This window comes from Electrophorus electricus, chromosome 4 (assembly GCF_041902795.1).
Source record: "Electrophorus electricus isolate QZ-2024a chromosome 4, ASM4190279v1, whole genome shotgun sequence".
Taxonomy (NCBI): domain Eukaryota; kingdom Metazoa; phylum Chordata; class Actinopteri; order Gymnotiformes; family Gymnotidae; genus Electrophorus; species Electrophorus electricus.
The window spans coordinates 23788160-23806435 of record NC_137500.1 but is presented as its reverse complement, the minus strand read 5'-3'; the positions used below and the strand labels follow the sequence as shown (position 1 = coordinate 23806435).

Genomic DNA, 18276 nt, shown 5'->3' with positions numbered 1-18276 from the left:
AGTACTGGAGAGACAGCAAAAGGACAAAGGCACTACCAAAAGAAAGCACTAAACAAAACAGCCCCAATTCTAACCTACGTTGTTTTATCTCCTACCTTCCTAACAATGTAGGTAGGCAGTTGATTGGGTGGTACCTGCCTATTTAGATAGGGTGTCTAAATACGCAAACTCCTGTGTAATGATTTATACAGGAACACCTAGACTTACATACCCTATAGTTGCTCCTCATATTGCTCCCCATAGTTGCATATGATCATATGATCATAACATGCTCATATGATCAGAAATAACTCGGGCATGTTTAAGACAAAGCCAGAAGAGAAAAGAGAACAAAAGAGTGAGACGTAGAGTGAGAGTGAGAGTGCAGAATTGCAGAACTGCTTGCATACAGAAAAATATAACAGAGGTCAAGAAACACTTGGTGCAATGTACTTAATGCCAATTCAAGCCCTTCATCAAACAACATACTCTGCACTGAAGCTTACTGCTATGACATAACTTACAGTAGTTTGACACAAAATGCACATGAAAACCTGTTTGCAAAAGCACGAGATTATTGTAACGAGCTTTTCCCTCTTTATCTAGCCATCTCCATTTCTGCCAAAACATGGAGTAGCACTTTTGATGATCTCATTGGAAATATTTAAGCACACACGCATCAATGGACTTACCCGGCCTAGCTCCTTACCCAGACGTCTTTGCAACTGGTCTTATCATGATTCTCACTGCTACATCAATGTCAATTTTACATTAGTTTGACTATACTTTTACACTGAATTTAGAAACTAAGATGTTATGTAATCCATATTTGTTGCAGGCCTCCTTGCCTTTGGTGTGAAAGAATCAGCACTAGTCAATACAATTTTTACAAGTATGAACATATTAGTGTTGGTTTTTATTATCATCACTGCCTTCATCAAAGGGAAACTGGAAAACTGGTACATTACTGAGGAAACATTGCTGAATGTAACAGCAGAACTTGAGTAAGTCCACATTCCTACTTCTAGCCCAAGATTTAATTTAATGTTTCCTAATCCCAGACCTTAATGACCACATTATCTGTCCTACTTAGTATGTTCTCTTCCACTCCTAATTCATCTTAAAATGTTAAAATTAAAGTTCATCGTTTCAGAAACCTGACATCAACAGTGAATGTGACCTCAAAATTTGGGGTTGGTGGTTTCTTCCCCTATGGGATTAAAGGCATACTACTTGGAGCAGCAACATGTTTCTACGCCTTTATTGGATTTGCCAGCATTACCACTACAGGTAATCAGAATCTATTTAATTTTATTTGCCAGTACTTTTTTGATACTTGTTAAGTCAGGAAAACAAGTGCACTGATATTACTGACTAGCTAATAAACAAGTACACAAGGCATGAACACAGCACAAATCACAATTAAATACATAAGCAACATTTGGTGTAAAGTTACAAGATGCAGGGATAATCAATACACATTTTGCAGTATATATATTTCTATGTACAAAATGAATTAAAAATTGTAACATGTTTGTACAGGTTGTGTGAAGCACTTCAGCAGTGAATACAGTTCTGTATTTTCAGATAGACTGTGCCAATTAAGTTCTTGTTGTCTTGGTTCTGACTGACAAAGCATTTTCCAAAATGGAGCTTTAAATAAGTGTCTACGATGGAAAGGATCTGCAGAAACTCTTGTAGCGCAATCTGTGAAGCTCGGCAAGGGAAGGAAGGTTACATTTGATGATGTTCTCAGGCCTTTTGATAATTTGCAGTGGCTGGTTTATGGACTGTGCAGTAGTGAAGCCAAACCAATCAAAGAAGAAGCTAAAGGCTTTGTAGAACTGTGTAAAAATAAATTGATAAATAGTGCAAAGTTGTCCCAAGAAATAGACATGCTTTCTTTGTGGTAGAAGTCATCCCAGCCAAGAGTGTTGGAGATTACAGTGCCTGGGAATCTGAAGGATTTCTCCACACTGACAGCAATGTTCTCCATTACTAATGGGCAGGGATGCAGGAGGCTCAAGTCTGTTCCATAGTTTTCAGTTTTAGTAGGGTTGCGCTTTAGGTTAATTGAGGCACAGCCTACTTCCATTTGGTAGTTTTTGGTATGATTGTGATTAGGGTGGCACCATCTAAAATAACTTAGGGATCATTGGATCACTGGTATACGAAGAGTAACGGCTAGGTAAGAGCAGGTAGCCTTGTGGGATGCCTTTGCTGATAGATTGACAGGCTGATAGGTATTGACCCATTCAGACCTTCTGGGTCTGTTTGTAAGAGGGGCAGAATCAGTACAAACAAAAGCAGACATGATATGTAACAGAAAAAAACAAAATAAAATACAACAATGGGGAAATAACAACACAGGCAGACTTACGAGAACCAAAACAACAATTAATGATAATCAAGCAAGGAAAACACAGGTATACCTATACACAGGAATCAGACAAAAACAAGAAATACTTAGGAACCATCAGGGGCGGGGAATGACTAAATAAGACAGGGCGGAGACATAAACCAAAACAAAGAAATACAGAGCCCTTGTTGCCAAAGAAAGCTGATGTAAATTCACCCTATGACACCTAATGGTAAGGTCTCTCTAGCTAGGATGCAAACCATTGCCAACAAGAATCAGGGATGCCAAGACTAGTGAGGATGGATCAAATAATAGTGTGATTGACTGTGTTGAAGGTAACTAGATGGTCTAGGAGGATCAGGACTGATAAGTGTGGCTGAGGCAGGAGCATTAGGTCTCCTTAATAACTGTGTTGAGAGCAGTTTCTGCAGAGTGTGCTGGTTTACAGCCAGAGTGGTTGGGATTCTGGGGTCCATTTTGGTAAGGAAGAGAAACCACTGTAAATATTGTAAATAGCACATGTCAGAGTTTCAAAAAAGGAGCGATACCAGTCTATAACTGTTGACACTGGAGTTATTAAGAGAGTTTTTTAAAACGGTTATAACCCTGGTGTTCTTGAAGGCCAATGATGTGATTCGATGTAGAGTTGGATGTGATGACGGGGAGATCTTCAAGGGCAGTGTGGAGCAAGGAGTGGGGTCAAGTGGACAGGAAAAGAGGTTGCTAAACAATGGTAGCTGCAAAATCTCTTATGGAGGAAGAAGAGTGAAAGTTTTTGGGTATTTGGGCAGAGGAGGGTAAGGTCTAATGACAGTTTCTGGTGGAATGAGCAGACTGGTTTTGTTAACTGGTAGATTTTGTTAACTTCTCTGTTAACTGAATGATGGTAGTGGACAGGCAGGGTGGGTTGGTAGATGTTTTCAAAGGTATTTGTATTGTTGGGTAGCAGTGTAACTGAATAGTGGACACAAAACTTCAGTGTTATATTAAACATTCAGCAGAGTTTGCATGAAAAAAAGAAGTAGGAAAACATGATAAAAACACTGCTGAAAAACCATCTGAATCCATTTTAATATGCCTTGACCTCTGTAAGCACTGTACTGAGAAAAGCTCAATGTCACATGTTGAATTAAAATGTGGACTAAGCTTAAAAAATATGGAGTTGAATGCAGACGGAATTTATTTCCTAAACTTTGCGGTGTAGGGGAGGAGGTGAAGAACCCTCAGAGGTCCATACCACTCAGCATTATCATCTCACTGCACATCTGCTTCCTGGCTTATTTCGGCGTGTCGGCTGCTGTCACATTGATGATGCCGTACTACATGCTCAACGTTCAGAGTCCTCTCCCTGCCATCTTCACCTACGTTGGTTGGGCCCCAGCCAAGTATGCAGTTGCTTTAGGATGCCTCTGTGCACTTACTACTAGGTAAAAAAAAAATCATGTAATTATGTTGTCAGTACCACTCCTGAAGAGCATGAAAAACTCCTGCCTTTTACTTATTCCCATAAATTATCATCAGGTAGTAATCACTCTCATAAATTCCTGTCCTTCCTGACCCAAACTGGGTCTAGAGATGAAAAATCACTGAACAGTGTAATGCTTCAGGACTGGGACTGAACGTGAACTGGACTAATTTATTTATTTGGGTATTAAACATCCACAGTCTCCTGGGATGCATTCTATCAATGCCTCGAGTGGTGTTTGCCATGGCCAGAGATGGCCTCCTCTTCAAATGGCTATGTAAAGTCAACTCGAGAAAGAGTCCTGTGGTGGCCACTGTTTCATCAGCTGCTCTAGCAGGTATGGAGAGAGATATGGAGCTAATCTCCTCATCAGTTCTTGTAACACCCTTCTTAGTAACCTTTTCTTAGGATCTGTTGTGACATAAAGTAATATCTATTAACGAACTTTACTCAGTGTGTAATGACAGGCTCTGCTTAAAAAATCTTGCGAACTCATCCCCATAGTGATTTTCTGAGTTCTGTATGTTGTGTGAAAGCTCTAAGTAATACAATGTGTTTTGCTTTATTTGTAGTAATATTGACATTGTTAATCGACCTGAATATGCTGGTTAACACGATATTAATCGGAACTCTCTTCCACTATAGCACTGTGGCCATTTGCCTTCTAATACTAAGGTTTGTGTTTCTAGCCTCACATCATGCTCCTAGCACCATAATTAAGATATATGCTGGTTCAGACAATATAGGTCCTAGAGGAAATAATGAATGTAATCTTGAAGCATTCAGGTTGAATTTTGAAGATCAAACAAAAATAATATATTTTTGTGGTTCTATTACTTTCTGCTTAAATAATGATAAATCCTGATAAAGGCAGAGATCTGAATTGTTTGAGAATGAATTCTGTGGAAGATGCAATAGCAACCTTTATTGGTTTATAGTTTGTGGTTTGTTTGTATTTTATGTTTTCATGTTCACCACTTTTTTCTCTCTCTAGGTACCAGGAGAGTGAGTCTGCAGAAAATGCTTTACACTTCACACAAAGTTCAAAATTTGGATTTTTGAAACTTCCCTCTAAAGCAACCAAAGAGACTTCAAAGACCGTCTACATCTGCACTGCAATTACCAGTAGAACCACTTATTTAATACAACCATAGTTCACCATTACAGTATGATGCAGTAAGATGCCTGTATGATATCTGAGAGTCATTGAGTGGTTCACATAAGTGACACAAAAATAGTTTGTAATCCCACCTTGCGGGCCATGATTATTTATAAGACTGAGAGGTGGTAGTGGTTGGTGGGTGGCGTGGCAGGATAGAGGAAAGCATCAATAATAGTGGGCTAGCCACATGAGTTTGGCATAGCTCTATAGTTGGCATCGCAGAGGTTTCAAGTTTCAAGTTTGGTTTATTTGTCACATACATAGTCATACACAGTATAACTCGCAGTGAAATGGTGGAGAGTGCTCTGTCCAAACTGAGGAAAAAGAAAACAGGGGTGCATAGAGAAATATATATTCTATATATGTACAAAAATATATTATCAATGTATGTACATTATATGTATATTATGTTTATATACACAATGTACAATGTATATGGTTGTGTACACAATATGTACACGATGTACAGAATGTACAGATCCATTTTGTAAAATTACATATTTTGTTTTTATGTTACATATATATATATATATATATATATATACAGTTATGTTACATGGTGGTTATCAGTTTCCCTGATTCAGGGCCCGAATGGCCTGTGGGAAGAAGCTCCTCTTCAGTCTCTCTGTCTTGGTCTTCAGGGAGCAAAAGCGCCTCCCTGACCTCAAGAAGAGCCTATTGTTGGGATGGTGGGGTCCTTCACAATCCTCCTGGCCTTGGTCTGGCACCGCTTGTATTAGATGGTCTGCAGGTCAGGAAGTTCCGTGTGAGTGATGCGCTCTGCTGAACGCACTACCCTTTGGAGTGCTTGTCTGTCCTGCTTGGTGCTATTCCCAAACCAGACTGTGATGTTCCCCGTGAGGATGCTCTCGATAGTGCAGGTGTAGAAGTTCCACAGTACCTTGGAGGGCAGTCTGAAGTCTCTTAGGCGTCTGAGGTGGTAAAGACGCGGACGAGCCTTCTTTGCCAGGGAGTTGGTATGGCGGGACCAGGACAGGTCCTGTGAGATGTGAACACCAAGGTACCTGAAACTATCTACTTTCTCCACCATGGTTCCACTGATCCTCACAGGTTGGTAGTGCCGCTCCTGCTTCTTGCTGCAATCCATGATCAGCTCCTTTGGCTTACTGACGTTTAGGAGCAGATTATTTTCTTGGCACCAGTTTTCCAGGTGTTTAATCTCCTCCAGGTAGGCCCTCTCATCGTTGTCCGAGATCAGGCCCATGACGACGGTGTCGTCAGCAAACTTGACAATGATGGTGGTGCTGGAAGTGGCTGTGCAGTCGTAGGTGTACAGTGAGTAGAGCAGGGGGCTTAGGACACAACCCTGAGGAGCTCCAGTGCTGAGGGTGAGGGTGGATGAGGCACAGTTGCCCACCCGTACTGATTGTGGTCTGTCTGTTAGGAAGTTGGAGATCCAGTTGCACAGGGATGTATGCAGTCCTAGATCCTCCAACTTAGTAGTGAGTAGGGAGGGGATGATAGTGTTAAATTCTGAACTGTAGTTGACAAACAGCATTTTAACATAATTTCCCCTCCCTTCGTCCAGGTGGGTCAATGTGGTGTGGAGCAGATGTGCAATTGCGTCATCAGTGGAGCGGTTGTGGCGGTATGCAAACTGCAGTGGGTCCATGGAGGCTGGCAGTTATGAAGTCTCTGACTAGCTTTTCAAAGCACTTCATCACGACCGATGTGAGGGCAACAGGGCGGTAGTCATTGAGGTCGGAGGGTCGAGGTTTCTTCGGGACGGGGACGATGGTGGATCGCTTGAAGCTGGACGGGACGATACCGATCGTCAGGGAGAGATTGAAGATGTCGGTGAATACCGGGGCTAGCTGATCTGCTCAGGCTTTGAGGACCCTCCCGCAGATACCGTCTGGTCCCACCGCCTTCCTGGTATTCACCCTTTTAAACACTCTCCTCACGTCACTCTCCGTGATGATGAGAGGGCGCTGTTCTATGGTGGGCTCTGCGCATGCACCGTTGGCTGCGCCGATAGTACCATTACCATTAGCACTAGCGCTGTTAGCATTGGCGCTGCTAGCATTAGCGCTGTTAGCATTAGCGCGGCTAGCATTAGCGCTGCTAGATGTAGCCTCGAAGCGAGCCAAGAATGTATTCAGCTCCACTGAGCAGTCCATTTCCTCAGACCTATGAGGGGATACCAAGGAAGATGAAAAAAGGAGGGAAAAAACAATGTTTTGAAATAACATGCAGGAGCGCAGAGCACTCTCGATACTGAGCAATTAACAGTAACATTATTGTGGCTTAGTGTGGTGAATATGAGCTGATATTAGACATCTATGCTGTTTTTTTTTTTTAAAGCAATCATTCAGGGAAACCACTATATGCTTACCCATAAAATCTAAATTTTCACCTATCTTAAATGTAGTTAACCAGGAAAAAAAAAAACATGTTTGGTGTCCTAATTTGGTTTCTTTGTGTCTTTGTGCTGGAAACAGCCTACAAACTTTCCTATTTTATGTTGGGAGCAGAAGGTTGTGGCAGTAGTAGCATAGTTCTGCCGTCTGGCATAACTAATCCCTTTAAGTCTTCTGGATGTGGAGACACAGAAAGAACAAACACATGATCAGCTACTTAACATAATCGGCAAACCTGGCAGTCTGTCTCAGCATTTGTTGTTTTTTGTTTGGTTTTCTTATGCCCCGTTTTGTCGCAGTGTTTGTTGTCTCCGGTTTCACCCACTAGCTAACCATTTCTTCCCCATTCATGCCATACAACCATGAAAACACCTCTTATGTTCAGCAGCATTGACAGACCCAGTTTAGCTAGAGGACATGTGCAGGTTCAATAAAGCCATAGCCTGTTGTAAAGCCTCTTGCAAATGCCTATTGTGACTGTTTACAGATTATCAGTACTAATTGCTATAGTGGTTTTATATATTCTACGTTCCTTGTAAATGTAAACAATCCAAACATTTAGTTTTCATGCCTGGAGCCATGCCAGAGCCATAAGAGTAAACTCAAGAAATTCTTTCCAAAATACCCTGCTTTATAGCAGCTATGTTTATAACCTGCTCTAACATACTGACTTTTGTGGTACTTTAGCTGTGCTCCTCTCTGTCTGGTCTCTGCAGTTGTCATGGTGTTGACCTTAGTCATCCTGTTGACCAAGGCCATCGAGTCTCTGCTGCTGCTGGAGGTCTGGAGCCTGGTGTGTGTGTCTGTGATCACCTTCATCATATTGGTCATTACTCTCCTTATCTGGAGACAGCCTCAGAACCCCACCAAGGCCCCCTTCATGGTGAAAACACACAACACATGGATCACACAAACAATACAGTATGAAATGTTCTACAACATCAACTGTAAACATAAAGTAGAAGTCTGTATGGCATCCAATGCTTACATTTATTACAACCTAATATCAGCTTGTACATGGTAAGGAAGTACAGTAAATAAACAAAATTGTTCATTCTAAGAAAGGCCTGAACTGAAACTGATCAGTACTTGAGAACAAAAATAACACCCCATGAGTCTGACTTCTTTCTGTATGTCTCTGTGTGAGACATACCATGTACACAACATGAATCCAGTCAAGTTTACAAATCATGACCAAATCAAATAATTTTATCTTCCAATATCCAATAGTTTCTAACTCCCTTACATAACATTAGCAGAACTGCTCTGATCGGATTAAAAGCATCTGCCCCTTTAAATTGGATTTTTTTCATATTTATCCCTTTGTTCTATATGAGGTGCAATGGAGTTGTCAATGAGTGGAGATTAGGAGCTACCAGGTGACTCTCATACCATGATGTAGAACTCTCATTAGATGATGTAGAATGGCCTTGTGTTTGGTCATGCTCTGCCTTAGTAGCTTTATAGCCACTCACATTGGATAAATATCTCTAATATCAGACAAATCACCCAGCAGAGAGTGCCTCATCTTTTGAAAAGCCAATGGGATTAAAGCTAGTGCATACATGACTCTCGTAAACCTGAAAATCCAGAATGTGTTATGAATGCAGTCAGATATCTGCTCACATCTTTGCATTGTCTATGTGAGACACTGACTCACAATGAAACAAAGTTGAACTCTTTCTGGCCTTGGAGAAGATTCAGTCAGCATATAGTGCCCTTCCTGTGGCTTTGCCCTTTCTGTGGAGTTGCCTGAGGTTTTTAAATGCAACAGCATGTACTGGGCTACTTAGCACTGCTACTAACTGAAGAACCACGTGAGAGAAGTAAATGTCTTTGTTCACTTTGTCATCACAGATCATCTCAGCCTTCATGGCTCTGAACTGTCACTGTGCATTGAAGTTGGGTAGAGCTGCAATGTACTGCGCCATGATTTCATCAGGTCTTTGTGCACACTGTCTGACCTTGTAAAGGCAGGCTACCACGTTCACTTTTGGAACAGCTATTCCAGTACTGTCACTGCTTCATTAAAAGTTGAGCCAGTGTCTTGCAGAGTGTAAAACGACCTCTGTCTCCCCCATGCCTCAACCATGCAGGAGATCTGTGGGTCACCTTGCATCAGGCCATGTGTGTCATGCATCTTTTACAGCGAGCACGTAGTGAACAAATCTTTCTCTCCAGACATCAGATGGAGTTAATGGCTCACCCACTCTGAAGGAAAGGTGCCAGAGCTGGGAACGCAGCTGCCATTCTTCTCACTTCTTTTTCATAAGGATTGAAACACGCAAAGCACATGATCATGGAAGTACTTTCTCTTACTCTACTTTACTTCTTTTTCTTCTTGCAAGAACAAGTATTGCACAACTCACATTGGAAAGCACCTCATGTTAAATTACTGAAAGCTTCCTGGCAACACTTAGTGTTATAAATCAGGTATCCTCAACCTGCATATACAATGATCTTAGAGAACATAACCTGGAAATCTGGAAACCATTCTAGCCTTTTTTGGAACAGTGACATGGTCGTCACATCCTCCATGTAGGTCAGCTGGTAGGCATGGTTTCATATTATCAAGTGATAACTCACTTATTGAAGTGATAAATGCTATGCTCCATTTTAACAGAACAATACCACAAAGAACTCATCAAGTTTTGATTTCATGTGTGTGTTTTTGTGCAGGTGCCGATCCTGCCTTTGTTATTTGTGGTGAGTGTGTTTACTAACATTTATATGATAGTTCAGATGGAAGGGAACACCTGGATCTGCTATGCAGTCTTGATGGCTGTGGGTGAGTTCTCCAGTGCACAGACACGAAGCAACAGAGATTGACTAAAGAAAAAGTAGTTTAGCTTACATCTAAAATCCCAGTGTATTATTATTATTATTATTATTATTATTAGTTGCATTTATATAGTACCTTTCTCAAACTCAAGGATGCTTTACATATATTTCTTAGTGTAGACAAATTACCCGAGCCCAGTGAATACTTCCAGGATGCTATGTGCCTCTCCAGACATATACATATACATGTAAATGTAATGTTTAAAATCTATTTCTAATTGAGTTGTGTGTATGTGTTTGTTATAAACCATTGTTGTTTTTTGGCAGTTAAGCATGCGTTGTTAGTTTTTTTACTGTCTTTGTGTAGTGTGTTTGATAGATAACCCACACCATTTTCCCAGCTAAGCTGTGCAGATGTCATTCTGTTTATAAGAAACATATAAATATATCAACATTGGCAAACCAGTACGATGGACTGATCAATTCTTGGGCCTCACTTTTCCCTGATAGTTCTGTGCTACAGATGAGTGATAAATAATGACCTATTTTAGTGCTGTAATATGGGGTTCAAATGCTAGTTATGAAGCATGTAAGATTCTGAGATGTATAACTACTTGACACAGTAGTTGTATAACTGCTTTACACAATAAGCACACCATCTACATCTGCAGAAATCTGGGAAAAGGATACTGTGGCTGTAGAACCTATAGGGGGAAAAAAAGTTTATTTTGTGTAGAATTGGACAAAGTTGGCAATTGTCTATTGCTGTAGATCTGGGACAAAAGCCGTGAGTGTACGGTGGACGTGGGTAAGATGGTGCTTTCCAAATCCTGGGTGTATTCCAGAATAAACACAATTCAAAATCAAAGGAGAATTAAAACCAGTAAAAACATCCTGAACAAAATTCAACTAATGTGCACATATTATCATATTTGTGCGTAGGCTATAGAGTCTGTTTTACAAGTGCTTTGAAGGTTGATCAGTAAAAGTCTTTAGAATTTGAAGTATCAGTTTATAAAAAATCTAAGAAAATGTTATGAGACATGGCTGTGTTGCAGAACATGTAGCCTAACTGATGCAACCTTAACACTTCTGGTTAAGGAATGGCACTGCTGTGTTATTTACCACTTCAGTCTGTATACTCCAAACTTATCAATGGTTCTAAAAGTGAAGCGCTTTCCTCTCAGTTGTTTTTCAAATGGCAATTTCGGTGGTTAGGCTTTACCATCAGCTAGCTTTAGTTGATTAAATTAAATGTTATTTGAGAGACCTTTTTATGTAAGAAGTTTGAAATGCACATCTGGGTGGAGTTTTTATGCTGTTCCAGTGCCTACCCAGGTTTTTTCTAATCCAGTCCAAAGATTATTGCTACACTCCTGCTGTGTTTTATCAAGACATTTTTTAAAGAAAGATGTTTCTTTTAAATGTTCACAATTTGATTAATTCAGATCACGTAAGAGTTTTGTTTTGTCTGTAATCAATAATGATGTTAAATGAATTTTTCTTTTAGGCAAATACCACACAGACAAATCCAGGTTTAAATTATCTTATCATAAATTTATAAAATATAAATTATTTATTCAGATGTTGTATGAGTGTACTTTAAAGGTGAACAAGAAAATAAATGACACCTTTTTGTTGAGGCAAACTGGTCGTGTGTTTATGGTTTTATTGTATTTATACAGTTGCCTTATGAATGTATGTATCCTTCAGAACCTTCAGAACCTGCATGATCCCAATCAGTCTGGCTATAAACCGGCACATTCTACACAAACAGTCCTCATAGCAGTGATGGAAAAACTGTCATCTGTTTTGATTCTTCTGGACTTTTCCGCAGCCTTTGACACAGTGAACCACAACATTCTTCTCTCTGTATACATACTAAATAGGGCAGTTAATGCAGTCATTAAGGTCTGGGATTAGGAAACATTAAATTAAAATGTGCTTTGGTTTGTCTCGTTGGATTATCATCTAGTTGGTTAAGGTAGGCTCTGAGTTCACTTACTTTTGCCTTAGATTCTGTGAAATTCAAGGCCTGATGTCGAAACCTAGTTGTTAGTTGCTTGTTAGCTGTAATTACTCACTACAGGTGTAGTTTTGCCCTGACCTTAGGTGTGAATTGAGGGGCGGGCTCAGCACTTATTGAAGTGAGTTACTCTGCTACACATGTGTCTGTAGTGGTAATCAACATTTGAGAAGGTTTGGTGGTGCTCTCAATCAGTTCAACTACATCTCATCTACAGGACTTCACAAACTCAGCTAAGTATCTTCTCACATTATCTCAATCCTTTATCTCATACATCCACACATCAAGCATCTGAAATGTGCTTCACAATTTCTGTCCACAGATGCCAGTCTTTCCCCACCAAACTTCTTATCATTGTCATCTACTGCCCCCGAGGTTCCCTAGATCACTTCATTGATGAGCTCGACATCCTTCTGAGTCAATTCCCCATTGAAGGAAATCCACTCATTCTCCTTGGTGACTTCAACCTTCCATCAGACAAGCTGCATTCCTCCTGCATCGTTCCGCTGTTGACAGCATTTGACCTCACCCTCAACCACTCTCCTCCAACTCACAAAGCGGGCAATGTTCTGGACCTGATCTACACCCATACCACCACAACATCGTACATCGCAGTCACCCCCCTCCACCTCTCGGACCATCACTTTCTATCGTTCTCCCTGTCCCTTCCTTCTTTCCAGCCAGTCCTCTCCAACATGTTCCTCCTCCCTCCATCGCAATCTGCACTCCATAACTCCCTCTTCCCTTACTTTTACTATTTTGTCCACCCTTCCTCACCCTTACTCTCTATCCTCTCTCTCTTTGGATACAGTTACAAATACTTTCATTTCTACACTCTCCTCATCAATGAATCTTCTGTGCCCTCTCTCTTCTAGACCTGCTAAGTCCTCCCCACCTGCCCCCTGGCTAAAAGAAACACTTCACTGCCACGGGAGAGAACTAAGGACTGCAGAGAGGCGGTGGAGGAAATCTCACGTAGATTCAGACCTCAGCTCATACAAGTCTCTCCTTTCCAAGTTCTCACTGTAAGTAACATCTACAAAGTCATCCTACTACAGAGAGAAATTTGAATCATCATCATCTGATCCACGCAAACTCTTCACTGTTTTTTCTTCTCTCCTTAATCGTCCCCCTCCCCTCCTTCCTCATCTCATACTCCTGAGGATTTTATCACCTTCTTTGAGGAGAAGGTTGCAGCAATCTGCCAGTCCTTTTCCTCTGTTCCCATTCCTCCAACCAATGTGCATTCCCCAACATCCAACTCTGACTTCTTTTTCTCTTCTCTCCTCAGATGAAATTCTTCAACTCCTGACTTCCCGCAATCCGACTACATTTCCGCTGGATCCAATTCCTTCTGCTCTGTTCCAGACAATCACAAGAGATCTGCTTCCTTTCATCTCTGTCATCATCAACAACTCCTTATCTTCTGGATATGTGCCTACTGCATTCAAAACTGCCAAGGTGGTACCAATCCTCAAGAAGGCCACACTTGACAGCTCCAGAGTTAACTCCAGACCGGTATCACTTCTCTCTTTCCTCACAAAAGACCTTGAACGAGCAGTTTATAATAAATTGTCTCTTTTTTTCACCCAGAACCAGCTGCATGATCCCAATCAGTCTGGCTACAAACCAGCACATTCTACAGAAGTGGCTCTCATAACGGTGACTGAGAAACATCATGCCACTAAAGCTGCCAAACAGTCATCTGTTTTGATTCTTCTAGACCTTTCAGCAGCCTTTGACACAGTGAACCACAACATTCTTCCCCCTTGTTCTTTCCAGGCTTGGTGTGACTGGCTCTGCTTGGAGATGGTTTCAGTCCTATCTGGAGGGACGGTCCTATCAGGTGACATGGAGAGGATCCACATCCAAACTGTGTAGACTCTCCACTGGTGTTCCACAAGGCTCAGTATTAGGCCCCCTTTTCTACTCTTTGTATACTCGTTCTCTTGGTGATTGTAATATCTTCTCATGGTTTCTCCTACCACTGCTATGCTGATGACACTCAATTATTTCTTTATTTTCCAACCTCTGACACGCAGGTCTTGAAACGTACGCTTGAGTGACATAATGTCATGGATGACAGCTCACGACTTGAAGCTCAACCCCAGTAAAACCAAGCTTTTGTTTATCCCATGTACTCCCAACTCTTACCATGACCTCACAATTTCCTTCGAGAACTCCCTGGTATCACCATCCACCATCACCATCTGAACTCATGTTTCTAATCTAACCCGGTCTTGCAGATTCCTCCTTTGTAACATACATAGGATTCTGCCCTTTCTCTCAGAGGAAGCTGCCCAGTTGCTTGTGCAGTCTCTTGTGATCTCAAAGCTAGACTACTGCAACTTGCCATTTGCTGATTTTCCTCTAAGAGCCATCAAACCTCTACAACGTGTCCAGAATGCAGCAGCATGACTGGTCTTCAGTCTTCTGAAATTCACACATTACTCCACTGCTGCACTCCCATCATTGGCTTCCAGTAGCTGCACACATCAGATTTAAAACCTTGATGCATGTTTACAAAGCCAAAAAATGGACCGGCCCCTTCATACATGAGGTCAATGGTCAAAGCCCGATCAGTACCTCAAGTACTAGTGGAATAAACTCCCACTTACTGTCGCAGGGGTAGGTACAACTTGAATGCAATGGCTGAGCCTCGTTCTGGGTAAGCCACCTTCTTGATTATTGTATCTCCCCTGTCAGGTAAGTATGAGTTGCATGCCTGCAATAGCGGGCAGTCACTCGTGACTTCCTTATTCACGCAGATGGTGAAGAAAAACGTTATAGAGAATTGTGAGTGCAGCACAACGCAGCATCGCAAATTCAACGTAACTGGAAATAATGGAAAGCATTTCCACACATTGGACTTTTGAAAATATTTTCAAACATTATGTGAAACATTATCTCCCATGTTCCTTTGTGGCTTTATTATGCAAAAACCTGGATGTGATGTTTACATAGTGACAGTGAGGACCAATTATACTCATTAACAGGTTAGGGAAAGCACAACATCACTTTCGGTGTGGCCTAAGACCTGGGACGCGTCCCAAATGGCATATTTAAGCAGAACGCACTCGATGCGACTCAGTACGCACTGCCCAACCGTTAAGGCAGTAGGCCCTCAGTAGGAGCGTAAGAGCCCCTCTGTTCATTAAAAGCCTCCTTCCCCGACACTTTTGCATTACAGTTAACTGAGATCGTCGGTACCACAATTCGCTTGGCTGGCTAACTAGCGAGCTAACACGATTACCTCAGCTTGCATTCATTGCTAAGCCTTAATAACTTACAAATCACAAAGACAAAATACGTTTCTCATTCTCCACAACGCCACTCGTAACGTTACTTGAGCTTGTACATAGCCATAATATTTTTAATTTTTATATTCCTGGTTGTATCTTCCTTACACTTTCCGCTGTTTTTTCCTCCTTAGCTTCGAACGTCTCCGCTGCTCCAGGTGAATCATGGGATAGGACAGAGTGCTGCAGTCGCATACTTCCAAATGTCTCCACATGCAGTACGTCATCCAGGAACGTTTGGCGTACTGTTTAATGGAATCTAGGTATTAGGACAGCAGTACACAAGAATTGGTAGTCTTTCTCAGACTGTATAGCAAGGAAGCCTGCGATTTCGGACAGACACCTGCTTTTTGTACATAAGCTACTGACTGGTCCCGAGACTGACCTCAGGATGCTCTAGTTATCAAATAGGTCGAAGGATGCTGCAAAAAGTACTAGATGAAACTTTAAGTGCAGGGCACTTATAACCCAAAGCATGTAGTGCTGTAGCACTGAAGTGTGTTTCCGATTTTATTTTTTCATTCGCTCATTTCAAGCAGAGGAAAACCGAGGCAGTAATAACATGGAGTGGCGTCAGTGGCATATGCCAGTGTGTGAAGTGAAAAATGTTCTTTTTTTATTTTTCAACTTTTAAGTGGGGCAAACAACTAATAAGAATTCTTCCCCTAGATTAGGCCTAATCTTTAATTTGAACACCAGCATCAACTAACACGGTCCTAGGGTCCTTTCCTGAAGAACAAGAAGGCAATATAGCAGGGTAAGTATGTTGTACCATCAGATACAATAACTAAATGAAAACAATGCAAACTAGTCGTCTAGTTACCATTACATACAAAGGAGTATTCTGGAGCTAAATGCAATCATCATTATCTATTGTTGCCTATTCTCTTTAGATTATGCAACAGTTTCTAAGACATTAACCACTTCTGAGACATTACTTTTACAAAAGTATGTTACCTGCGGTATAATTATTATTTTCTTTATAATTTAGTCTTGGTAATCAGCAATATTTAGGAAATAAATGGTATATTGCTATTATAGTGTTGACAGTATAGCCTATTGTATAGGAATGCTCTTAAAAGTGGCAGAGGACTGTACATAAAGGATGTGCCTACATTCTGGTGCTGAAGGCTAAAATTCTGTCATGGTAACATTCATTCCTTAAGTGGTTTTAAATGCTGCATTATTTCTGCTTTTTAGGTTACACGTTTATAACAAGCTATGGGCTATCCTGTGACATCTGGGTCACGGTCCTCGTCCCTCGTGCAAAAAAAGTGATGAGTGCACCCAGGACCACATCTTTAAAAAACTCTTTAAAGATGGTGGCAATGATGAACAATCTTTATTTCTAATCGGAATATATGTTTTTAACTGAATATTGAATCTTTTAATTGAAGATTTCTTTTGGTAAATGTTGAGAAATACTGATAGTAAAAGTCCTCCATTGTCTCAGTGTGATGATTATTGTCAGTGACATAATATTTATCATGTATTATGCCTTTGTGTACCAATTATCTTGCACACCCATAAACTGCTTTCATGGGGTGCATCTTGACTGAAGACATTCAAAAAGAATTGCCTAAAAGTATGTGTAGTTTTTATTAGTTTGGTATTTAGTTTTATAATCGATTTAGTGTTTCAGTATTGCTACTGGTTTAAGGTTTTATATCATTTTATACAAATATGGCTCTCTATAATTATTCTGTTTCTAGACTATTTTCAATTCTGTGTTCATATATTCCTTTTTTTCCAGTGTAATTTTTGTTATAGTTTTCTACTTTATCTGGCAGATCCTAACCTTTGCAAATCCTGCAATCATGCATGGCTGTATCCATAGCTCACCTTTTAATGTTTATATGCATTTTATATTCCAAAGGTTATCAAAACTCTTCCTGTATTTATTTTTGTTGTTGATGGGTTTTATTGAATAACATTAAATAATTCATAATTTCCTATGGTAATAATATTTGTGAATTTTTGCACGCTTAACATATTTTAAATAAATTGTAATTTTGTTGACCAAGAACATTCTAGGGTCATGATGCTTCTTATAAAGGCTCACATTTTGTGTAATATTGCCCATTAAATGCCATATAATATGAGGTGAAACAGAATACTAGGGTTGGGGTTAGTATATACAAGATACGACTTTTAATGAAACATTTCCACTGCATTGCAAAATGACACTTGTTCCAAACCTAAGAAAATAAGAAGCACATGTTCTTGATCTCTCCATCTCTACTGCACACTCTCCTCTTTCAAATTTCAACTTAAAACAAATCTCTTCTCCCAACACTTTTTATAATCTCTCTTCTTATCCGTAGTTGTTAATTATTGTGTTGTCAATTTTATTTATTTACTTATTTATTTTATTTATTTACTGTAATGGAACGCTCGCCTCCCCCGAGTCATGTGGTTTGGCCCGCCACGTGCAGTGAGAGGACTGTTTTGTTTGTAACCACACCTGCACACATCTGCAGGTGTGCAGAGTGACACACAGAAGCACTCTTTGGAAAACACAACCTTGTGCTAAAGCAAATTGGCTCAAAGATGCCATCATGATAAGGCCTCTTCAGAGGCAGGAATTAGGTATAGAAACAATACATAGAAAGTACAGCATTTTTCTTGTTTATAATTATATTTGTTGTTATATTTCATTGTAGTTTTATTTTATTATTTATCTATTAATATCAATTACTACAACAATTATTATTATTATTATTATTATTATTATTATTATTATTAATAATAATAATAATGCAAAATGAGTTATTGTTTAAATACTTTTCCACTGTGTTCTAAGTATTTGGGTGACTGAGTAGGC

At 40.3% G+C, this 18276-nt stretch overlaps 1 pseudogene; it reads left to right on the top strand.

Moving 5' to 3' along the window:
* Positions 1-297: 297 nt before the first annotated feature.
* LOC113568872 (cationic amino acid transporter 2-like) lies at positions 298-10175 on the top strand (annotated as a pseudogene).
* Positions 10176-18276: the final 8101 nt, after the last annotated feature.